Genomic DNA, 26681 nt, shown 5'->3' with positions numbered 1-26681 from the left:
TATCAAGCCCCCATTTTGGTATAAATTCTTGGTTGAACTTGAAATGGCATGTATAGGACTACCCTTGTTGGTTTAAATATGTTATGATGTATATGTATACGGCCATGCGAAAATGGCTCGTAATAGTGAAGTATCAACTTAAACTATTTGCGGTTTGTATATATATATATGGTGTCATGATGTGACTATGAATTGGAAATGGGAATGTTGGTCACATGATCAGCCATTGGCATGGTTAAAATGATCATATGTGGACCTATGTAAGGCAAGACTAGTTGGTTCATGGAGACTACAAAATAGGTAAGACCTACCTTAAAACAGATGCTGCCAGCTGCAGTAACGTGAATGTGAAAAATCACCAAAATTTGTAGGAATGGTATTAAATAGTGAATCAGCTATGTAAATGAACATTGATGAGTCTATTTTCATATGGAAGAAACGAAATGGTCATAGGAGTTACATGTTAAGAGATATTAAAGCTATTGTAAGACAGGGCCAGAACGGTTTCTGGGTTCCCTGTCGCAACTTTAAAATTTATTATAAATTATCCAGAAAGAATTAGGAGACATAACTTATATGTACAGATTCCATTTTGAGTCTAGTTTCATTAGAAACAAACGGCACCAGCATTAAAGCCCTGTACAGAGAGATATTCAAGTTATACCGCGCGAAGGTCAGAGCAGTCGATCCCTGTAACATGGGTGACTTTAACTAATAAACTGTACCAATTGGCCCGACCAAAAATTCTAGAAATAAATCCATGGATGGATATATGAGTCTAAATTTAGGAAAATTTACGAAACCAGTTTCCAGTTTTGAAACTAGAGATATGATTTTTAAGGCGACAGTGACGCAGTTTTTCCAGCCTGACTGGAAATGTCCAATGGATGGGCAAAACAAGTGAACTTGGCTTGCTAACCCCTCGTGTCCGACACACGGCGATGGTCTCGGGTTCGGGTGTTACAATTTTATTGGTATCGAGCCACGGTTTAGTCGATTCTAGGACTACCGTGAGGTGTTTGGGGTCTAGCTATACATGCCATTAAATGATGAATCGATAGTGTGGTGATTTCTGACAATTTGACTTTGAGTTTGTTTATAGCAATGGATCCCGATCCCAACCGAGCAATAGCTGATGATGTGGAGAGTGTGGCGCCTGCTCCCTTTGACAAGGGACAGCGCCGGACTCTCAACCTATGGCCAGCAATCCGAATGATGAGGCTAGGCAAGCCTTTTATAGTGTGATGAACGAATGGTTTAATCAATACATTCAAACTAACACGGCTGTCCCACAACCTCCATTCCCGACAAATGCAACCCCGCACCTACAATACCTCCAAAGAATCGACCAAATAAGGTCAAGTAAGCCCCAATCGATAGGATTCAAAACATGGGGCCACTGAATTTAAAGCTACGGATGATGATGATGCCGAACGAGCTGAATTTTGGTTGGACAACACTATCCGGTGCTCGATGAGCTATCTTGTACACCGATGAGTGCTTAAAGTGTACCATCTCCTTGCTACGTGATTCCACCTACTATTGGTGGAGTACTCGACTTCGTGGTACCTAGAGAGCAAGTGACTTGGGAATTCTTTCAAACCAAGTTCAAAAAAAAAAAGTATATCATCGAGATTCATCGACCAAAAGCGAAAGGAATTTCTTGATCTTAAGCAAGGTTTTATGTCGGTTACCGACTATGAACGAAAATTTGTGAGGCTTAGCCGATACACGCGAGAATGCATTTCGTCCGGGCTATTATGTGTAAACGCTCGAGGATGGGCTGAATGATGATATAAGGATGTTCGTTGGCATTCTCGAAATACGAGATCGTAGTACTTGTTGAGCGAGCTTGTAAAGTCGAAGAGCTTAGAAAGGAGAAACAAAAAGTGATGTGGGAACCGGAGAATTCGAAGAGGTCCTCGGAAAGTCTCTTCAATAGGCACCAAGAGATTTCGAGATGATGTGAACCGGTCTAGAGGCGCTGGGCTTTTCTAGACGAGGACGCGATCGACCCCTGTGACCACACGAGTCACTTCGATCACCGGTGGTGGAAATGATCGCCGAGAGAGGCGAGTGTCAACATTGTGGCAAATGGCATTCGGGAGTCTGTTGGTTTCGTGATCGCTCCCGCTATAAGTGTGGATCGGCCGACCACTTTAGGAAGGATTGCCCGAGGATGCTTGAATGAATGTGAGTCGAGTGGAAACTCGGGTGCTACCACCGCTCGAGGTAGGCCACCTAGAAATATGGGCAATGTCGATTGGCGGTCGAGAGGATCTAGAGATGCTACCATCGATCCGAGGCTCGTGCTCCGCGAGGACTTATGCCATACGCGCACGCCGAGGATGCCGCCTCTCGGATGTCATTACGGTGCTTTCACTCTTTTCAATACTAATGTGATTGCTTTGATTGACCTGGTTCTACTCAATCTTATATATGTGAAACCTTAGCATCCAAAGAAGACTTTGCCTATTGAGTCTCATCGAGTTTGTAATTCGGTGTCAAACCCTTGGGTCATTACGTGCTTGTCAACAAAGTGTGCAAGAAAAGTCCCCTAGTGTTCCGAGGTTCTTGTTTCCGACGGACTTGATGCTTTTGCCGTTCGATGAATTCGACGTTATTCTTGGTTTGAATGGGTTGACCATGCACGATGCGGTCGTAAATTGCAAAAGCAAGACTATCGATTTGAGGTGCGCGAATAACGAGATAATTCGGGTTAAGTCTACGGACTTAAAGGGGTTGCCACCGTAATATCGCAATGTTGGCCCGAAAATATGTAAGAAAAGAGTGCGGCGTACCTTGCGTCGTGCTTTCGATGACAAGGAATCGAAAAGAAACCCGAATCTGCGCCGTGGTTTGTGAATACCCGGATGTTTTCCTCAAGAATTGCCGGGTTTACCACCGTCGGAAATAGAATTTGGCATCGAATTGGTACCGGTACCACTCAATTTCGATAGCTCCGTGATCGTATGGCACCAACGGAATTAAAGGAGTTGGAAGCTCGATTGCAAGAATTGGTGGATAGAGGTTTTGCTCGCCGAGTTTTTCGCCTTTGGGTGCGCCGGTGTTGTTCGTGAAAAAAGGATGGAACCATGCGGTACATGCATCGATTATCGCCGCCTTAATAAAGCGATAATAAAGAACAAATATCCGCTGCCACGATCGATGACTTGTTCGATCAACTAAAGGGAGCCTCGGTGTTCTCGAAAATAGATTTGAGATCGGGCTATTATCAATTGCGAATCCGAGATTCGGACGTACCCAAGACCGCCTTGAACGAGATATGGTCACTATGAGTTCCTAGTGATGCCGCTTGGGCTCACTAATGCCCTCACGGTATTTATGGATTTAATGAATCGGATCTTTAGACCATATTTGGATCGATTCGTAGTCGTGTTCATTGATGACATCTTGGTCTATTCAAGAAATGAGACCGAACATGCTTGAACACCACCGTTAGTTAGTGCCGCAAATTTTACGGGATAAGCAATTATATGCTAAGTTCAAAGTGTGAGTTCGATTAAGTGAGGTTAGCTTCTTGGGTCATGTGGTATTCTGATCGGGTATTCGAGTCGAATTCAATAAAATTTCAGCCATACTTAATTGGAAGCCTCGAGAAATATTATCGAGGTTCGAGCTTTTTGGGGCTTGCTTGGTTATTACCGACGATTTGTAAAGGCTTCTCAACGATAGCCACGCCGATGACGGCTTACTCCAAAAGGATGTTAAGTTCGAATGGATTTGAGAAATGCCAAAAAGTTTCGATCAATGAAAACTTATTTGATGAAGCCCCAATTCTAGTGCAACCCGAGTCCCAAGAAAGAGCTTGTCATCTATAGCGACGCCTCTCTACTTGGGTTAGGTTGTGTATTAATGCAAGAAGGTCGAGTTGTGGCCTATCGTCGAGGCAATTAAAGCCACATGAGAAAAATTATCCGACTCATGATCTCGAATTGGCCGCCATCGTATTCGCCTTAAAGATTTGGTGACATTACTTATTTGGTGAAAGGTGCCATGTATACTCGGATCACAAAAGTCTCAAATATTTAATGATCCAAAGAGACTTAAATCTGCGACAAAGACGTTGGCTCGAGTACATTAAAGGATTACGAGCTGGTCATTGACTATCACCCGGAAAGGCGAATGTGGTTGCGGATGCCTTGAGTCGTAAATCATTATTCGCTTTACGAGCGATGAACGTGCACTTGTCTGTTCGATCCGATAGTGTGTTAGTAGCTGAATTGAAAGCCAAACCACTATTGATACATCAAATTCGAGAAGCTCGTAAAGTCGACGACGAGTTGGTCGCAAAACGGCCGAGTGTGTTCCAAACAAGGATTCAGAGTTTCAAATCGATGATGACGATTGTTTGAGCTTCAAAAGTCGTCTGTGTGTTCCAAAGAATTCGGAACTCATTTCGATAATTCCGAATGAAGCCCATTGTAGCCGAATGGCAATCCACCCGGGGAGTACGAAGATGTACAATGATTTGAAACGTCGGTTTTGGTGGCATGGTATGAAGCGAGACATCTCCGACTTTGTTTCGAGATGTTTAATATGTCAACAAGTGAAAGCGGAACATCAGGTGCCTTCAGGATTACTTCAGCCAATCACGATACCCGAGTGGAAATGGGATCGAGTCACAATGGACTTTGTATCCGAACTGCCATTGTCAGCAAGTAAGAAGGATGCGGTTTGGGTCGTGGTATATCGATTGACTAAGTCGGCCCACTTTGTCCCCGTACGTACGGATTTTTCAATTGACAAATTAGCTGAATTGTACGCTTCTCGATTGTGAGATTACACGGGTGCCTATTTCCATCGTGTCGGATAGAGATCCGAGATTTACCTCGCGATTTTGGAAAAAGTTACAAGAAGCTTTGGGTACCAAGTTGCATTTCAAGACCGCTTTTCACCCCCAAACCGATGGTCAATCCGGCGGATAATTCGGATACTTGAGGATATGTTAAGATGTTGCGTCCTCGAGTTTAGTGGTTTATGGGAACGGTATTTGCCGTTGATTGAATTCGCTTACAACAACAACTTTCAATCAAGTATTAAGATGGCACCTTACGAGGCCTTGTACGGTCGTAAATGCCGTACACCATTGTTTTGGACCGAGCTCGGTGAAAGCAAGATTTTCGGTGGATTTGATTAGGGATGCTGAATGTAAAGTGAAAGTAATCCGTGAAAGTCGAAGATAGCCTCCGATCGTTAGAAGTCGACGCGGACTGAAGCATAAGGATATCGAGTATCGTGGGTGATAAAGTGTTTCTCAAGGTATCGCTTGGAAAAGATACTCGAGATTCTACCGTAAGGGCAAGTTGAGCCCGAGGTTCGTTGGGCCATATGAGATATCCGGCGAGTCGATCCGGTGGCATATCGTTTGATTTTGCCCTCGAACTCGAAAAGGTTCACGATGTCTTTCACGCTTTGATGCTTTGACGCTATAGATCCGATCCATCGCACGTGATTAGTCCATCGAAATTGAAATTCAAGCTAATATGAGTTATGAGGAAGAACCGATTCGTATCCTATCACGAGAAGTGAAAGAGTTGTGAAACAAGCGGGTTCCGCTAGTAAAAGTGTTATGGCTCAAGCACGGATAGAAGAAGCTACTTGGGAGACCGAGAACTCTATGAAAGAGCGATATCCAAACCTATTTACTCGGTAAGATTTTCGGGACGAAAATTTCTTAAGTGGGGAGAGTTGTGACACCCAAAATTGACCCTAGTCGGAAGGTGGTCTCGGGACCACAAAATCGAGGCATAAAAATAATTAAAATTTATTTTGATGCCTATAATATGTGTGTGCTCATGTATGACATTTTATGATGATTGATTTAGTGTTATAAGGGTGAATTCCACAAGAAAGGACTTAGTAATGAACTTTGAAAGTATGATAGGAAATGTGTGATGACTAATTAAAGCATGCATGCAAAATAATGGACTTGCATGTCAAATTCCCCTTTATAGGTGGTGGCCGGCCATGACAAGGAGGATGGGCTAAACATGTCATGAAACATGTTTTGTTGGTGCATTAGGGTGAAATAATAAACAAAGGTGTATGGGTGATAAAAAATGAAAAAAAATGTGTGTGAGTGTGGTAATCCCCCCATTGCCGTGAGTTGTAGAGAAGGAAAGAAAAAAATTTGTTCATCCTTTCTTTGAGCCAAAACTAAGGAAGAAGGAGGATTTTTGCTTCATGCTTGGTTTGGAAGAGATCTAGAAGGAGATTTGGCTAAGTTTGCATCAAGATTAAGGTATGTATGAGGTTGTGTTAGGAGTTTCATGCATGTTTTGGTTGCTAACTTGATGTGCATGTTAGCCATGGCTCAAATCTTTGTTAAGCCATGGAAATGGTATTTGGCCAAAGTTGTTATGGTGATAAAGCCATTGCATGCTAAGTGTGAAGCTTGATGATGATGCATGCAATGATGGATTGTCTACTCTTGAGTAAGATTTTGAGCTTTCTTTTGTTTTATCATGATTGAAGTTGAAAAGGAGCATGATTGTCATATTCGCCATGATGCATTCATGAGCATGGTTCATGCTTCTTGCATGTTAGTTAAAATTTGTGTTTTGGATGCCTATGGACACCTTGAAATTCGCCATGCTCATATATGTATATATATGTTTGCACATGATGTTTTGGTTATGAAGGAAGTGATGAATAAGTTTGTTTAAAGAAGAAGATGTTGAAGAATAATTGTGAAATTGTAAGCACATTCGCCTAGCACACATATGAGTGCTTGATGCTATATTGTAAGTTTTGAGCTACAATATGCAAAGCATTAACTAGTAAAATGCATGCTGTTTTGTGTGGTATTAAGTGCATAATTGGCCTCAACATGGACAAGTATATTCGCCTTGGGTAGCCTATTGAAGGCCTTAGCTTTTCCTTGATGCTCGAATAAATTGTATTGAATTGCTTGATGTAGTATAAAATGTGCATGACCATTGTGTATTCAAGCTAAAGGGTGGCCATATGACCATTTAAATTCCTTGTCATATTCGCCATAAGCTAGCACAATGAGGTTTTGATAAATTGAATTTGTTTGAATTAGCTCAAGAGCTAAGAGGGCCACAATTGGACAAGGGAAGGAAAAGTAATCGAATAGTCGTAAAGCCATTCGACAACATCCGAGGTAAGTCCTCAAGAAGTGACCTTACTTGAATTATGTGGAATGAAATATGGATGTATTGATTATTGATTTATGTGTATGAGTATTCGAATGATACCCGGCTAAGTCCCGAAGGCGATTATGTTAGTGATTATAATTGTGTTTGAGCCTTAGTAACGAAAATAAATATGTATGTCCAATGATTATTGATGTATGTGCATGAGAAATTGAATGATATCCGGCTAAGCCCCAAGACAATTATGCTGGAAATTATAACCGGTTAAGACCAAGGCAATTGTGCTAGTGGCTACATCCGGCTAAGACCAAGGCATTCGTATGAAGTCATTCTATCCGGCTAAGACCAAGGCATTTGTGCAAATCGTGATATCCGGGTTAAGTCCGTGAGGCCTTGGTGCGGGTTACCATAACCGGCTATGTCCCAAGGCGATTGATCGAGTAGCGACATCCGGTTAAACTCCGAAGGTATGTGATTTGAAAATTATAAGCTTGCTGGAAAATTTCAGCTAATGCACTTGTGAAATTTCCCAATGACAAGGTAAGTGCGGTGTGTGCTTTGCGCTAGGAGTAAGAGCGTGTGAATATCCGCTCCTATGATGGAACGAGTTATCGGCCTTAATGAAGCCGTTATTTGTGTATGAACATAAGAGTTGGGATGGTGAAGTAAGTATGATTATGTGAATGTGCATTAATGAAATGATGCATTTAACTATGTGAATGTATTGCTGTAATTAGAGTTGATTATATTCCTTGAGACTTACTAAGCATAAAAATGCTTACTCCGCCGCTTTGGCTCTCGGTTTTCTAGATTTCGCCGATAGCAATCGGATTCGGGATCGTTGAAGTCAAGTCATCCACACTATCAAGCCCCCATTTTGGTATAAATTCTTGGTTGAACTTGAAATGGCATGTATAGGACTACCCTTGTTGGTTTAAATATGTTATGATGTATATGTGTACGGCCATGCGAAAATGGCTCGTAATAGTGAAGTATCAACTTAAACTATTTGCGGTTTGTATATATATATATGGTGTCATGATGTGACTATGAATTGGAAATGGGAATGTTGGTCACATGATCAGCCATTGGCATGGTTAAAATGATCATATGTGGACCTATGTAAGGCAAGACTAGTTGGTTCATGGAGACTACAAAATAGGTAAGACCTACCTTAAAACAGATGCTGCCAGCTGCAGTAACGTGAATGTGAAAATCACCAAAATTTGTAGGAATGGTATTAAATAGTGAATCAGCTATGTAAATGAACATTGATGAGTCTATTTTCATATGGAAGAAACGAAATGGTCATAGGAGTTACATGTTAAGAGATATTAAAGCTATTGTAAGACAGGGCCAGAACGGTTTCTGGGTTCCCTGTCGCAACTTTAAAAATTTATTATAAATTATCCAGAAAGAATTAGGAGACATAACTTATATGTACAGATTCCATTTTGAGTCTAGTTTCATTAGAAACAAACGGCACCAGAATTAAAGCCCTGTACAGAGAGATATTCAAGTTATACCGCGCGAAGGTCAGAGCAGTCGATCCCTGTAACATGGGTGACTTTAACTAATAAACTGTACCAATTGGCCCGACCAAAAATTCTAGAAATAAATCCATGGATGGATATATGAGTCTAAATTTAGGGAAAATTTACGAAACCAGTTTCCGAGTTTTGAAACTAGAGATATGATTTTTATGGCGACAGTGACGCAGTTTTTCCAGCCTGACTGGAAATGTCCAATGGATGGGCAAAACAAGTGAACTTGGCTTGCTAACCCCTCGTGTCCGACACCGGCGATGGTCTCGGGTTCGGGGTGTTACAATTGTAGCCGAATGGCAATCCACCCGAGGAGTACGAAGATGTACAACGATTTGAAACGTCGATTTTGGTGGCATGGTATGAAACGAGACATCTCCGACTTTGTTTCGAGATGTTTAATATGTCAACAAGTGAAAGCGGAACATCAAGTGCCTTCAGGATTACTTCAGCCGATTACAATACCCGAGTGGAAATGGGATCGAGTCACGATGGACTTTGTGTCCGGACTGCCATTGTCAGCAAGTGAGAAGGACGTGATTTGGGTTGTTGTTGATAGACTGACTAAGTCGGCTCACTTTATCCCTGTGCGTACGGATTTTTCATTGGATAAACTAGCTGAATTATACGTTTCTCAGATTGTGAGATTACACGGGTACCGATTTGTTGTGTCGGATAGAGATTCGAGATTCACCTCGCGATTTTGGAAGAAATTGCAAGAAGCTTTGGGTACCAAGTTGCATTTCAAAGACCGCCTTTCACCCCAAACCGATGGTCAATCCGAGCGGATAATTCAGATACTTGAGGATATGTTGAGATGTTGCATCCTCGAGTTCGATGGTTCATGGAATCTGACTTACCTTTGATTGAATTCGCCACAACAATAGTTTTCAATCAAGTATTAAGATGGCGCCTTACGAGGCCTTGTACGGGCGTAGATGCCGTACACCATTGTTTTGGACCGAGCTCGGTGAGAACAAAATTTTTGGAGTGGATTTGATTAAAGATGCTGAACAGAAAGTAAAAGTAATCCGTGAAAATCTGAAGATAGCCTCCGATCGTCGAAGTCGACGCGGATCTGAAACGAAAAGACATTGAGTATCAAGTGGGAGATAAAGTGTTTCTTAAAGTTTCGCCTTGGAAAAGATACTCAGATTTGGCCGTAAAGGCAAATTGAGCCCGAGGTTCATCGGGCCATATGAGATATCCGAACGAGTCGGTCCAGTTGCGTATCGTTTGATTTTGCCCCCTGAACTTGAAAAGATTCACGACGTCTTTCATGTTTCGATGCTTCGGCGCTATAGATCTGATCCGTCGCACGTAATTAGTCCATCAGAGGTTGAAATTCAATCCGATATGAGTTATGAAGAAGAACCGATTCGTATCCTAGCTCGTGAAGTGAAGGAGTTGCGAAACAAAAGGGTTCCGTTAGTAAAAGTGTTATGGCTCAAACACGGGATGGAAGAAGCTACTTGGGGACCCGAGAGCTCTATGAAAGAGCGTTACCCAAACCTATTTACCGGTAAGATTTTCGGGACGAAAATTTCTTAAGTGGGGAGAGTTGTGACACCTTAAAACGACCCTAGTCGGAATATGGTTTCGGGACCACAAAACCAAGGCATAAAAATAATTTGATATTTATTTTGATGCCTATAATATGTGTTAACTCATGTGTGACATTTTTGATGCTTTAATTTAGAGTTATAAATGTGAATTTCACTAGAAAGGACCTAGTAGTAAACTTTAAAAGTATGAGGGGAAATGTGTAATGACTAGTTGATCATGCATGCAAAAATGAGGGGTTTGCATGTCAACTTCCCTTTATTAGCTAATGGCCGCCATGACAAGGGTGTATGGGCTAAACATGTCATGAAACATGTTTTGTTGGTGCATTAGGGAGAAACAATAAACAAATAAGTATGGGTGATAAAGAAAGAAAAAAATTAAATGTGTGTGTGTGAGTGAAACCCCCTTGCGTGTATTGAGGAAAAGAGAAGAAAAAAAAATTTGTTCATCCATTTTTTCTCCCTTGACCGAAAATACTAGAGGAAGGAAGGAATTTTGCTTCATGTTTGGTTTGGAAGAGGATTAGGAAGAGGTTGGCTATACTTGCATCAAGATTAAGGTATGTTTGAGGTTGTGCCATGAGATTCATGCATGTTTTAGTTGCTAGCTTGATGCTCTTGTTAGCCCATGGTTCAAATCTTTGCTATGTCACGGGAATGAAATTCGCCAAAGTGAATATGGTGTTGATGCCATTGCATGCTAAATATCAAGCTTGATAATGAAACATGTGATGGGGATTGAGGACTCTTAGATTTTCTTTTAGCATTTTTGAAGGAGATACTAAGTTCTTTGTTTAATCATGACCAAAATTATGGTGTTGTGGTATTCGCCATGGTATATCCATAAGTATGATTCATGCATGTTGCATGGTAAGTAAGATTTAAGCTTTGGATATGTGTGTATTTGGATATAAGCCACTTGAGAATTCGCCCTTGCACCTACATGAATATATGTTTGCACATGATGTATTGGTATGACATATATACTATTTCAAATGTATATTTGCTTGTGATGATGTTTGGTTATGAAGTAAATGAGAGAGGTGTATTGAGCTACGATATGTAATGCGTTAGTAGTAAAATGTATGCTGTTTTTGTGTGGTATTAAGTGTATAATTGGCCTCAACATGGACATGTATATTCGCCACATGAGGGAAATTGGTGTGCATGCATTCGGTTAGAGGCAAGCATATTGATGCCTATTCTTGGCTTAGAAAATTCGCTAAGAGGAATATTAACTAATGTGTTGAGTTCGATTCATGATTTCGTACATATGCGACTTTGATGCCTAATGAGTATATATATTGACTAAGTACCTTGAATTCCTCTTTCGATGCTCAAATGATTAAATCGATTTATTTGTCAAATTAAGCTCAAGAGCAAAGGGAGCTAAATCCGATAAAGGGAAGGAAAAGTAGTCGAGTAGCCGTCAAAATCGCCGACAACATCCAAGGTAAGTCTTGAGTAATGACCCTACTTGAATTATATTGAAATCATGCTCCTTGTGTGTGTGGCTATTGAGCCAAATTGTAAAGGTTTGATAAATATTTTGTGTTAGAGCCTTAGTAACGAAAATGAATTATGGATGTGTCTTGATTATTGATATATGTGTAAATGAACATTGAATGATATCCTGCTAAGTCCCAAGGCAATTATGCTAGTAATTATATCCGGCTAAGACTCAAGGCATTCGTATGAAGTTGTTATATCCGGCTAAGACCAAGGCATTTGTGCAAGTTACCAAATCCGGGTTAAGACCAAGGCAATCGTATGAATCACTATAACCGGCTAGGTCCCAAGACAATCGAGCGAGTCGCTATATCCGGTTAAATCCAAGGTACGTGATTCGAAGTGAGCAATCTTGCTGTAAAAATTTCAGTTTATACACTTGTGAAAATTCCAGCAATGAGGTATGTTTGTATATGCTTGAATTAGTTGAGTCCTTACAAGTAAGTATGCGCCGATTGATAAACGAGCTACCGCCTTTGGCTAAGCCGTTCTTTTGTGTATGAACATAAGGGTCGGTAATGTGAAATAAGTATGATTATGGGAATGTGTATTAATAAAGTGATTCATTTAGCCATGTGAATGTAATACGTTAGTCAAAGCTGATTCCATTGCTTGAGACTTACTAAGCATTAAAATGCTTACCCGCTTGCTTTGGCTCTCTGCTTTATAGGTTTCGCCGTTAGCTATCGGATTCGGGATCAACGAAGTCGAAGTCATCCACACTATCAAAGCCCCCTTTTGGTACAATTTTGGTTGAGCTTTGAAATGGCATGTATAGGACTACCCTTTTGTTGCGTTTTAAGTACTTTTGTGATGTATGTGTGTACGACCATGCGAAAATGGCTCGTAAAAGTGGAGTATGGCATTAGACCATTTGTGCTTATGTATATATGTATGGTTTTATGATGTGACTACGGACTGAATGGAAGTGTGAGCAAATGATCAGCCATTGGAATGGCTAAAAATGATTATATGTGGACCTATGTATGACAAAACTCTAGTTGGTCCATAGAAACCACGAAATAGGTAAGGTTTACCTGAAAAACAGATGCTGACAGCAGCAGTGGTGTGGATTTGAAAAATCACTAAAAATTGTAGGAATGGAATTAAATAGTGAATAAATTATGTAAATGAACCTTGATGAATATACTTTCATATGGAAGAAACAAAACGATCATATGAATTATATGTTAAGAGATATTAAAGTTCTCGTGAAATAGTGCCAGAACGGTTTCTGGATCCCCTGTTCCGACTTGAGAAATTCATTGTAAATTAACCAGAGATAATTAGGAGTCATGCCATATATTTATAGATTTCTCTCTGAGTCTAGTTTCTAAAGAAATAAACGGAATCAGTATTGAAGCCCTGTACAGGGAGATATCCAATTTTTAACGCACAAAGGTCAGTGTAGTCGATCCCTGCAACAGGGGAGACTTTAACTAATAAACTGTACTAATTGGATCAACCAAAAATTCTAGAAAACAATATGTAGATGTAAATATGAGTCTAGTTTCAGGGAAAAATTACGAAACAAATTTTCGAGCTTTGAAACTCAAGATATGATTTTTAAGGCGACACTGATGCAGTAACCAGCTTGTCTGGAAATTTCTAAATGGACTGTGAAGATAGTTAAACTAAGTTTGTGTGCACCTTGTGTTAGATTCCGGTAACGGACTCGGGTACGGGGTGTTACACCACTATTCTGACTAAGCCCAAAATCAGGCTGTTACAATTCCCCCTTAGGGATTTTCTTCCCTGAAAATCTTACCAGTGAATAAGTTCGAGTATTGGTCTCTCATGGTCCCTTCGGGTTCCCATGTGGCTTCATTGACTCCATGTCTATGCCAAAAAACTTTTAGAAGTGCTATACTTTTATTCCTCAATTGTTTAACCTCCCGAGCCAAAATCTTAATAGGTTCTTTGCCATAAGTCAAATTCGGCTGAATCTCAATCTCAGTTGGCACAATCACATGCGAAGGATCCGATCTATATCGACGTAACATGGACACATGAAACACGTGAATCTTTTCCAACTCTTAGGGAAAAGCTAATCGGTAGGCAACAGGCCCTACTTTCTCGATAATTTCATAAGGTCCTATGAAACAAGGACTCAATTTACCCTTTTTACCAAATCTGAGAACCTTTTTCCATAGAGACACCTTCAAAAATACTTTATCGCCAACTTGAAACTCGATTTCATTTCATTTCAAATCAGCATAGGATTTCTATCTATCTGAAGCGGCCTTTAAACAATCACAAATCACTTTAACTTTCTCTTCAGTCTTCTTAACTAATTTCTCTTCAGTCTTCTTAACAAAGTCAACCCCGTGAATCTGACTCTCTCTAAGCTCGGTCCAATATAAGGGCGTCCGGCATTTTCGCCCATATAAAGCCTCACAAGGCGCTATTTTCAAACTCGACTGATAGCTATTGTTGTAAGTGAATTCAATCAGCGGTAGATACTTTTCCCAACTGCCTTGGAACTCAAGGACATAACAACACAACATGTCTTCAAGGATCTGAATTACTCTCTCTGACTAACCGTCAGTTTGCGGGTGGAAAACAGTACTAAAATTCAACCTTGTCCTCAAAGCTTCTTGCAACCTCTCCAAAATCTCGAGGTAAACCTCGTCCCTATCTGAAATAATTGACAAGGGCACTCCATGAAGCCTCACAACCTCGAAAATGTACAAGTCGGCTAGCTTATCAAGTGAGAAGTTCATACGTAACGAGAAAATGTGAGCCGACTTTGTCAGTCGATCAACTACAACCCATACAGTATCTTTCTTTCTCAGGGTTTCCGACAAACCCGTTACGAAATCCATAGTAATTTGATCCCACTTCCACTCGGGGACCATGATAGGCTAAAGTAAACCCGAAGGTACTTGGTGCTCGGCTTTCACTTGTTGGCACACTAAGCATTTTGATACAAAGTCTGAAATGTCTTTTTCATACCCGACCACCAATACATTTTCTTCAAATCATTGTGCATTTTGTACTTCCGAGGTGTATTGACAAACAACCACTATGTGTTTCAAATAAAATTTTCCGAATCAACTTGGTATCCTTAGGAACACAAATCCTATCACAGAACCTCAAACAACCATCAGAACTAACTCGAAAATCTGATTCAACACCCGATTCACACTAGGTTCTCTTGGCTAGCAATTCACTGTCACTCTTCTATACTTCACAAATTTCTTGGAGAAATATCGGTGTAGCCTTTAACTCTGCTAGAATTGAACCATCCTCTAACAAAGCTAATTGGACGCTCATTTCTCTCAAAGCAAATAACAATTTTCTACTCAACGCATCAGTGACCACGTTTTCTTTTCTCGGATGGTAGTCGATAATCAACTCATAATCTTTTAATAGTTCCAACCATCTCCATTGTCTCAAATTTAAGTCCTTCTGAGTCATCAAGTACTTAAGACTTTTCTGATCGGTGTATACGTGGCATATATCTCCAAACAAATAATGCCGCCAGATCTTCAAAGCAAATACTATGGCAGTCAAATCTAAGTCATGTGTCAGATAGTCCTTCTCGTGAGGCTTCAACTGTCTCGAGGCATAGGCTATAACCTTTCCTTCTTGCATGACCACATACCCCAATCCATTCAAGGAGGCGTCGGTATACACTAGAAATTCTTTCCCTGGTTCTGGTTGCACTAAAACTGAAGCTTCGGTCAATAAGGTCTTTAATTTCTCAAAACTCTGTTGGCACTTTTCTGTCCATTTAAATTTGACATCCTTTTGTAACAACATTGTCATCAGAGTAGCTATCATCAAAAATCCATTTACAAATCTTCTGTAGTACCCAGCCAAACCCAAAAAGCTTCGAATCTTTGACACACTCCTCGGTGGTTTCCACTCAACAATAGCTGAGATCTTACTCAGGTCAACTCTGATCCCGTCACCCGATATAATGTGTCCCAAGAATCTAACCTCTCGAAGCCAAAATTCACTTTTACTGAACTTGGCAGACAACTGATTGTCTCTCAGAGTCTGTAGAACGATTTCAAGTGTTCAGCATGTGCTATCTCATCTCTAGAATAGATCAGGATATCATCGATAAATACAATGACAAACTTATTCAGATATGGCCAAAATATCCTATTCATTAAATCCATAAACACGACGGGAACATTTGTTAAGCCAAAAGGTATGACGAGGAACTCGTAGTGGCCATACCTCGTCCTAAAAGTAGTTTTAGGCATATCTGACTCTTTAACTCCCAGTTGATAGTAGCCAGATCTCAAGTCTATCATAGAAAACCATGCTGCTCCTTTCAATTGATCAAACAAGTCGTTTATCATCGGAAAAAGATATTTATTCTTGACTGTAACCTTATTTAACTACTGGTAGTCTATGCACAACCTCATTGATCAATTCTTCTTTTTCAAAAATAGCACCAGAGCACCCCACGGTGAAAAGCTTGGTCTCACAAAACCCTTGTCAGTCAACTCTTGCAACGTGACTTTAGTTCTTTCAATTCAGTCGGAGCCATTCGATATGGAGCAATCGAAATAGGCGTTGTCCCTGGCATTAGCTCTATACCAAAATCAACTTCTCTGATAGGAGGCAACCCGAGAAATGCTTCTGAAAATATATCCACATATTCACATACAACTGGTACTAACTCAACTGTCAACTCCAACTCCTTAGTATTCATTACAAAAGTCAAATAAGCTTCACAACCTTTTCTCAAATATTTCTGGGCAGACATTGAGGATATTACAATGGGCAAGTTCTCTGGTTCATCTAATTTAACCCAAAGAGTTTCACCATTTTCACATTTCAATTTAATAACCTTTTGTTTATAATTTACCACAGCATCATGGAGTGTCAACCATTCCATACCCAATATGACATCAAACTCATCGAATGGTAACAATATCAAATCAGCCAGGAAATAGTGACCTCTAACTATCAAAGGACATTTCTTGCATACTTTATCGACTATTACATATTTGCTTAATGGGTTTGACACCTCAGTCATAAATTCTATAGACTCAACAGGCATATTCATGTTAGATACCAATTTCATGCACACATACGAATGAGTAGAACCAGGGTCAATCAAAGCAATAATAGTATTATCATAGAGAGAAAATGTATAGGTGATCACATCGGGAGAAGATGCATCTTCACTGACGCGTATGGCATAGGCTCTAGCCAGAACTCTTGCTTCGGATCTTACTATGGTGTCTCTTGTTAGATTCTTGCTGCTAGTCCCAATTTCAACATTCTTCTGAGGTATTCCTTTAGAAATGGTGCCACTTGGCCTTGTACTTTGAAAATTTTCTTTCTCAGTCACCTCGGGGCAATCCTTGATAAAGTGGTCTTGAGAACCACATCAGAAACAAGATCCATCGTTTACTCTACACTTGCCGAAATAACTTCTACCACAGTTTTGGTACTCTGGCCTAGAAGATCTGACATTACCCACACTAGCCACCGATGTAGCTCGAGACTTAAAACTCGAGTCTTGCTTCTTACGATCTTTGTACGAATGCCCAACTGATACATAAGAATAAGAGTAAACATCTCTGAATTTCTTAGACTGAGATGGAAATGACTTGCTTATATGCTTCTTCTTTGCATCTCTAGTCTCTACCTTAATTTTTTTCCTTTTCCTTAATCAATTCCTCGACTTTACAAGCCCGATTAACGAGCACCACAAATTCCTTCAACTCAAGGACACCTACTAACAACCTAATATCCTTATTAAGTCCATCTTCAAACCTTTGACACATCTTAGCCTCGAAGGACACACACTCCCGAGCGTACTTACTGAGTCGAATGAACTCTCTTTCATATTCAGTAACCGTCAAATGGCCTTACTTCAACTCAAATGGCCTTACGCTTTTGATCCACGAATCTCTCACTAATGTGTTTCTTCTGAAACTCTTCTTGAAAGAATTCCCATGTGACCCTTTTGTTAGGTACCACTGAAACTAATATCTTCCACCTATGGTATGTCGAGTCCCTCAACAAGGATATGGCACACTTTAAGCATTCTTTGAGAGTGCACCATAACTGATCGAACACCCGAATAGAATTCTCAAGCCAAAATTCTGCTTTTTTGAGGTCATCATCGTTATTGGCCCTAAATTCCTCAGCTCTTTGTTTCTGAATCTTGTTAACCGAGGTTTTATGAAACCTCATAAAGTTCATACCTCGAGGCATTAGGGGTACAGGTTGAGGAATAGGTGGGGATAGAGGGGGTTGAGCATTCTGGTTCGCTCGAACGAACTCCGTGTACCATTCATTCATCATGTGAAGAAAGGCTTCCCCAGCCTCATCTCCTCCTTCTTGACTAATCGTGGGAGGTCAATTATAGGATGGCATCGCCCCTGCAGTAGGGGCCGATGCGTTACTCTCAACATCATCTGCCATTGTTCAATCGGGATCCATTACTATAAGAAAAACACAATTTAATTTGTCAGGAGTTCTCACAATATCACAATATATATATATAATTGGCATGTATAACTAGAGTTAAATACACACTATGTTAGTCTAAAAATTGACTAAACTGTAGCTCTGATACCACTAAATGTAACCCCTTACCCATGTCTGATACCAGGACAGGATACGAGGTATTATAGAACTTTAACATAAGCACTCAATCAAAATCGAGCCATAAAGAAAATTTCGTTCTAGTTAAAACTTTTCGTTCTCAAGTACAACATCCCTTAAATGGGCTTACGAGGCCCAAATCATACGTTAAGGTGGTTCGGGACTAAACTAAAGACTTTGGAAATGTTCGAGGACTTAGAAAATTTTCATCGTGAAATAAAGCCACACGCTTGTGTGGAAGGGCAACACGCCCGTGTGGCCATTTTAACATGGCCATGCTGAAGGCCCGTGTGATTCACAAGGCCTAAGCACAAGGGAACATGCTCGTGCCCCAAACCCGTATGAATTTAATTCCAAATTCAAACCTACAGGGGTTGTCACACGGCCGAGCACACGCCCGTGTCTACAACCCGTGTCCTTCACATGGCCATGAAACGCCCATGTCGTATCCCGTGTGTAAAAACTTTGACATTCTATTTTTGACGTCATCAAATCTTAAGGGTCACATGGCCAAGGCACACATCCGTGTACTAGGTCATGCCCTTCACACGGCTGAGACACACGGCCATATCTCTGCCCGTGTGTTTACTACCATGCATACTGACTTGCAAAATTGAAGTGCAGAGGACACAAGGCTGGACTCTACGCCCGAGGGGCAGACCATGTGTCACACACAGTCTAGACACACGCCCGTGTGTCTGCCCGTGTGGACAAAAATAAGGTTATTTACCAAGCCTATTGCCACCCTTACTTGCACTAACTTACACAAGATCAACCAACCCAATACAAGCAAAACATATAAAACCAAATCAACCACAATCATTGGAAATTTACATCAAATGCATTTAATAATAAGTAATATTACCCAACATTAATGGCCTATACAAAATGTTATCACATCCATCATAAGAGTCAACACTTGTGGCTAATCGAACAAGACATTAAACGAAAGATTCAAGTCCCTATACATGTCAAAAATACAATATTTAAATTAACTATACCAAAAGCTTCAAGTGATAGTGTGATCAATGCCTCCGACGTCCCTTGATCCCTGATACGAGCTTGACAGCACTATAAAAAAATAGAAAGGAAGGGAGTTAGGATAAAGCTTAGTAAGTACATATATGCAAATAATGTATAAGTAGGAACTCATTCATCAGATGATAATTTATTAAACTTGAATGATGTATATCATTTAGACCTCTCTAACTTACTCTTCACTTCATTTACGCATACTTACTACATCTCGTCACATAATAAGGCCTTATTCATAAGTTTAGTACACATACCTGTAATCACCCGTAAAATAACTCAAGTTCATTCTCTCTAATGACATACCTCATTGGAATTATCACCAACTCACTTTTTGAGTTACCCATTGAACACACAGAATACTAATGGATACACGGGAAGTTCATACCTAAGTGCCATATAAGTAGCCAGAGCTACATCATTCTATGTAATGCTCACATTTTGGGCTACTCACGGGCCTTTCTACCAAGTTAGTACCCGGACCCTATAGTACTATCATGCAACGCCTGCCCATTAAGCTACTTACGGGTCTGTACACACAGTCAGCACCCAGACCCATTAGCATTAACATGAAACACTCGCTCAGCAAGTTACTCCCAGGTTAGTCACGAAGCCATTACCCGGACCCATATTACATACAACTTTCATCTCATGAACTCAGACACAACTCATGAGTTCAGACCACCTAGTTTCTCATGACCTACTTTGTGTATCCTATAATATTCCTGAGGTTCAACGGGATTTCAAATCTAACCCGTTGCCATTGCACTTGCTCATAATGTAGGTTACTTTTATATCACATTATTGTACTTTCACAGCAACAAATAAGATTATGATACATGATAACGATAAAACATTCAAATATATATATTATCAACACATTTAAAAGTAAGCTACAATGACACATTATTTACATATGTGCTTGCCTCGATACAAAAAGATGGGAACGAGCTTAATCCTCGTAAAATTTTTTTTCCCCGATCAAGACCCGAATCACATTTCTCTTGATCTAAAATGTCAAAATTTAGCTTATTTAATACGCAAATCATTCAATCAACTCAAGACTCATACTTTGGTAAAATAATCATTTTGCCCTTAAACTTCGTAAAAATTACAATTTTACCCCTAGACTCGTAAATCAAAATTTATCGAATTTCTTTAAGTATTTAGCCTAATCAAATTCTTTTTATAGTAGAAGCAGCGCATAATTCTCATTAATTCACACATTCACCACATAATTTATAACTTATGCAAAATGGTCTTTAGTTAGGGTTTCCATGAAAACCTCTTCACAAAAGTTGTTTGTTTAACAACCAATATTCATTTTCTTCCCTAAAATTTCAGCTAACAACATACATGCTTTCATGGAAAAATCCTAGACCCTCATCCATTTTGCAAAATAGTCCCTTTTTTAGAAAGCTCATGTTACAAAGGGTACAAAAATACAAAAAATCATCAAGAATAACCTTCAAAATGACTTACTTGCGAGAGATACAGATGGATGATATTTTGAGCTCTCTATTCCCCTTTTTAATGTTAATAGGTCGGTGAAGAAGAAGATGATGATGAAGTGATATCATCCTTTCTTTATTTTATTTCTATTTTATCAATTAAGCCACCAAAACCCACCTAACATTTGACCATTTGAATTTTCCTTGTCTCTTGGTCGGCCATCACTTATCTATTGGCCTAATTTCACTTTAAAGACCCCTAATATAGGTTCTCTAGCAATTTGACACCTTTGGCTATTAAAATAGGACTTTCGCACTTTATGCGATTTAGTCCATTTTCACAATTAAGCTCACAAACGCTAAAATTACTTCACCAAAATTTTCATACACTCAAATAATCATGCTATGAAACCAAAATAATAATAAGAATAATTTCTCAACCTTGAATTTGTGGTCCCGAAGCCAATTTTCTGACTAAGCCCAAAATCAGGTTGTTACAAGTCGGGTAAGAGTATGATTTTGTATATATCGCTAGTTGGTGATTATTTTTCGGTTTGGTTCTTGAGATGCTTTGTAAAGATTGATTCTTCGTTGGGTGTTGGTTTAACTGGTTTCTTTGAATCAAGAGAGTAGAAAATCGTATCAATGTTCCTCCACCAAATTAAGCTTTGTGTAATTGTTGCTCGCTTAGCGATAAGCATTAGTTTTCATTTTGGGGATTTTTTGTTTAAGTTCTTCTACATAACTTCAGTTTGGATGCAAATTCTAGCGATTTGATTTCGAATAAATTTTCAGATTGGTCAATTGAATGTCATTCTTAGATTCCAGAATCAATGTTGTTGCTTCTACATCAAAATCTTATAAGGTGTGTAACAGAAACCTGAGAAATCATCCAATAGTGAAAGCCAAAATTAGGGTTGTCGAAGCCACATGGTCGTATGTGACACACGATCGTGTGACAGGTTTTATGTAGAACTGACTTGAGTCACATAGACATGTGCTAGGCTTTGTGCTAGACCGTGTAACTCTCTGACCTGGGTCATACGGGTGTATGTTAGGCCGTGTTCCAGACCGTTTAACTCTCTGACTGGAGTCACACGGGCATGTTTCAGGCTTTGTGCCTGACCATGTAACTCTTTAACTTGAGCCACACGGTAGTGTGCCAGGCTGTGTTGGGTATACAGACTAGCTAGATAGGCCGCATGAATCCACACAAGCGTGTAGGCCAAAATTCTAAAACTTTCCTTAGGGCCGTAAACATCGTTTGGATCAAATGTAAGCCTTCCGTAAGATCCGTATGATCTGGATTTAACTATGAAACTTGATATGTGATGATCTGTTGGTGTATAATATGTTTTCTGTACATATGTCTGATATGATATCTGCTTAATAAGTATGATCTGTATCATTTGGATTTGATCTGAATCTATATCACTACATATACATATATGTTAGTTCTGCATCTACATTGGGATGGGGTTTGTAATAAATGAAGAAGTGTGGGTAGTTTAATTATTTGTTAATTTTGGTGGCTAAGCCACATACATATTTGACTCAAGCGATTTTATCACAATCTAATCTGGAAGCTAGTCTGCAATTATTTTGAAGCATGACATGCAGTCACTACGTGACGTGTAGGGATGGATGAGTACTTGATACCTTATATGGTGTGTAAGGATGGACAGAGATGGTGTGTGGTGAATGGGACTCTGAATCTGTATCTGATATGCCCTACATCGGTATCTGATATACTTTGTTTCAGTTTTCATTTCTAATTCTAAAAACTGTCTGATTATAGAAAACGTAAAAGTATGTCCGATATTGTTCAGTTTAATTGATTACATATGTTACACACTAATCCCATAAGCTCATTATGTCTGTATGTTTGGGTTCTAGGTAACCCTCAGACTTAGGTAGGACGGTGCGGCAAGAGCTCGGTCAATCAGATTTCCTTAAACTTACCATTTTAGTTGAAATTATACTATTTTGGCTTATTGGGATTGTTTACCGTAAATTTAGATTGTTATTTCTTTTAAGTTTGGATCCCTATACTTGTTTATGTTCGGTTAAATACTTCTGGACGGTTTTAAGTTTGATTCAGAAAATACTGGACTTTTTCCATATAGATCATGGTAACTCCAAATCTGGCCGTAACATATAGGCTAGGTTTGAAATGTTACACATATCTTGTAAGTATAGGAGTACTTAGTGAGGTCATTTAGTAGACCTAGATGGATACTTTGCAATCTTGCTCGATTTACTATGTCAACCATCATTCTGCATCATTTATTTTGGAGGATACCACCATAATTTTATTATTCTCTTATACGCCATTTATTATGATCTTATTCAACTAAATCTTCCTTAACTATCTAATTGAGGAATCCTTCCAATCATTTCATAATTCTCTTGTCTCGTAATAAATTCTTAACAGTACATACCCTCAGAAATCACTTTTAATAATCCTTACCTTAACTCATACTCTTATCTGAAATAGTTGTTCACTGATATTTATCACAAGTGGATACATATATGTTTGGTGAATACTTACATAGAATATAATACTACCAATTCATACTCAGTTATATTCTGATTCAGTACCACACATATCCATACTGATAAATAATTGCAAAGACCACTTTGACAAATTCCATGTTGTGATATATCAGAATCCTATAATTCAAGATAACATTAATTGTGGTTCAAAATAATTTTAGAAGAAGATACAATACCCTTCACTTTTTATATTTATAGATCATCATAGCTACAACCTTTTTGACATACAGATACACATATCTTTTTCATGGAAAACCCTTAAGACTTAGTCCCTCATAACCCAGAACATATCAATACGTCACTACAACTTTACTTATTATAGAACTAAATAATTTACTCATATCTTACTATAATTATAGATCTAACGCTTACGAGAAATTCCCGACAATTCATGCCACAAAGGTCTAACAGAACATGTCATACAAGCAGTCATACAAAGGCTCATGTTTACTGTCCTGGTGAACTTCAGAAGACACATCGGAGGCAGACAAACAATATACCACATACACTATAAGTCCTTATTACAGAGTACGCCACAAAGGCGATCCATACAGAGTACACCAAATAGGAATTCCTTTTAGAGTGTGCCACAAAGGCATTTCTTAGCTGTCATGTTTATTATCAGAATTTTCTTGAGCTCACATCACGTGAGGTTTGCCCATCATCGTCCTGGGACACATAGAGAACCCTACTGGGAAATCACTATTCATTAGTTCCTTTTCAATTAATGCTATGGCCATGGAATTTCCCTTCAGATTTTCATATCAGAGTTCATGTTTTCTATCCCAGTGGACTCTGTCGATACCACCGCGGTGACTAGACATAGACTTACTTTACAAAATCTTCATGCACTGACACAATCTAAGCCCAACATTTTAATTCACTAACATACACTCAATAGAACTCATTTCTCACATATGTATATAACTTAACTTACTTAGTGAAGTTTAAGAAGTATCATATGCTTCAGAACTTGCCTTCTTAATGGCCTATAGTTTCCAAGAGTATTATAAATAAATACCTTGAAATCATCATTACCCAGCTTGGCTATCTTGTTAGTTTCTAACCAAGTTACTTAAAATCTAACCAGCACAGTATTCTAGACATATCAGGTGTACTATGCCTTAGGCGAATACTTATTGCATACTTACCCTTTTATCTCTTAACACAAACTTCTCATCAATTAGTAGAATATCATGAAGTTAAGTTCTTACTTTCTTATGTGACAGATACTATACACTGATACATATACGCCAAACAAACTATTTATAGCTATACACCAAAACTTTTGACCCGCCAAATCTGGGGTGTTATAGTTTATTATTTATTGGTTCTCTCAGTAGGTGTGAAATACAACATACCTTGCAAGTGTGTGGTGTTGGATATGATGAGCTTATAAATTTTGTAGAATGAATTTTAGCATTAATGGCTTGTCTTTTTCACGAAAATCGATAAACAACCAAACAAGGATCCATCAAAAGAAGCCTGCTACTTGACTAGGGGCTATGCCATACTTCTTTAGTGCCCTACAAAACAAAGGATGCGAAAGTAAGTAGAACCCAACTTCAAAGTTGAATAAGAGTAAAAAGCAGCCTTCAATTACATCATTCATATATTCACCCCTACAGGAATTGAAAAATCAAAGGCATAGTTGGGTAAACCTAATTCCCCTCACTTCTAGCATTTTCCTTATCTCCTCTTCCTTTATTTTACATAGCCATTCATTACTAGTATCAACTATTGAAAACTACCTATATTTATTGAGATTCATGGCCACCGTTGTACTACTTGAATTGGCCATATCTTTTATTTTCCCCTTTTTACCACCATACCTTCCTTTTTCTCTTCGACTACTATTATCAGCCACAATTTCTAAAAATTTAGAATCTAATGTTATTATCATAAAAAAAAAGTTTCCTAATTAAATCCTAAAATAAAGAAATAAAAACAAGAGTTCTAGAACTTACCAATGATGAATAAAGACAAAATATCTGATAAGGTCTTAGGTAACAAACACTTTTCTCCAAAACCGTCTTTAAAATTTTATTTTCTTTGAGATGTAGTGACAAAAATCTCAAAAAAATCCTCAAAGTACCCATTTTTAGAATGAAAGACTTACAAGGGAAGAATCAAAACGATAGAATTTCCCACAACCAAGAAAATATTGACACATGTCCTACGAATTATGACCCATAGATTCAATAACCAATAGCACTTGTCCTCCTTCTTAGCTGGTCAAAACCCAAAGGATGCTCTTTTCAAATTCAAATTAAAGATGCTACCAAAGCCCTTGTGTGCACAACACACACTACCTCACTAGACATGCATTTTATGAGAATTTATTCTAAAAATAAAAAAAAAAAAGAAAAAGATAGATCATTTTGAGGTAGGTCACTTTATAACATCTTCCTTGATTAGGGGAAAATTGTTATTGGTACCTCATCCAATAGAGTCTCGGCGTATTACGACCTCGTCGACTATGATCCCACCAAGAGCAATACGCCAACTATATGCATTGTGGACATACACATGTGTAACATCTGGAGATCCTTTATTCTACCACGCCAAGGATCTCACCTAGTCTCATGTGGGACCTCACCTAGTCTATGTCTATTCCATTATTGTTTACCTAGGAGTTTACTATGCTCCTTAAATGGTTGACCACAATGAGACTCATGTCATACATGTGTTAAACCCTAAATTTGAGATATGGTCACATGGTAATTGATATCGTATTGGTACGACCCTAAATCGATACCAAATGGCTTGTAGCACAGCATACCCAAACCTTGAGGAAGATCTAGGAATGACGCGTTACAACCTTATATCCTCTCCTCCTTTCCAACAAATAAATGAAAAAAAGTTAGACTTCATCAAAGTTAACTTAAGATTACAGAATTTTGAAATACTAAATCATGAAGTAAACCATTAGAAATCGAGACCATAAGCTTCGTTACAAAGTTAGGGAAAAAGTATAATTTGATGAATAAATTTTCTTTACAAAATATCGTTCTTTAAAATCCTAAGAGTTAACGCCACCCCTATTGTCATGTATAACACAATAATTAGAAGTCTTACAACAGAAAATATCCTCTAGCATGACCCTTGGTGATTCCTTTACTCCTTCAATGATCCTGAGAAGGAAATGTAAATGAGTAAGTTCATAGAACTTAGTGAGTTCCCGAGCAGACACTAAGATGACTATACATATGATAAACAAATGAACTTTCCAACTCAGTGAACACACAGTTTGCCAATTGGTGAATACTATACACAAATAGACTTTATGCAATTCATCCA

This window comes from Gossypium arboreum, chromosome 2 (genome assembly GCF_025698485.1).
Source record: "Gossypium arboreum isolate Shixiya-1 chromosome 2, ASM2569848v2, whole genome shotgun sequence".
In the NCBI taxonomy this organism is placed as follows: Eukaryota; Viridiplantae; Streptophyta; class Magnoliopsida; order Malvales; family Malvaceae; genus Gossypium; species Gossypium arboreum.
The sequence above is the reverse complement of the archived record's forward strand: the minus strand, read 5'-3'. Positions refer to the sequence as shown.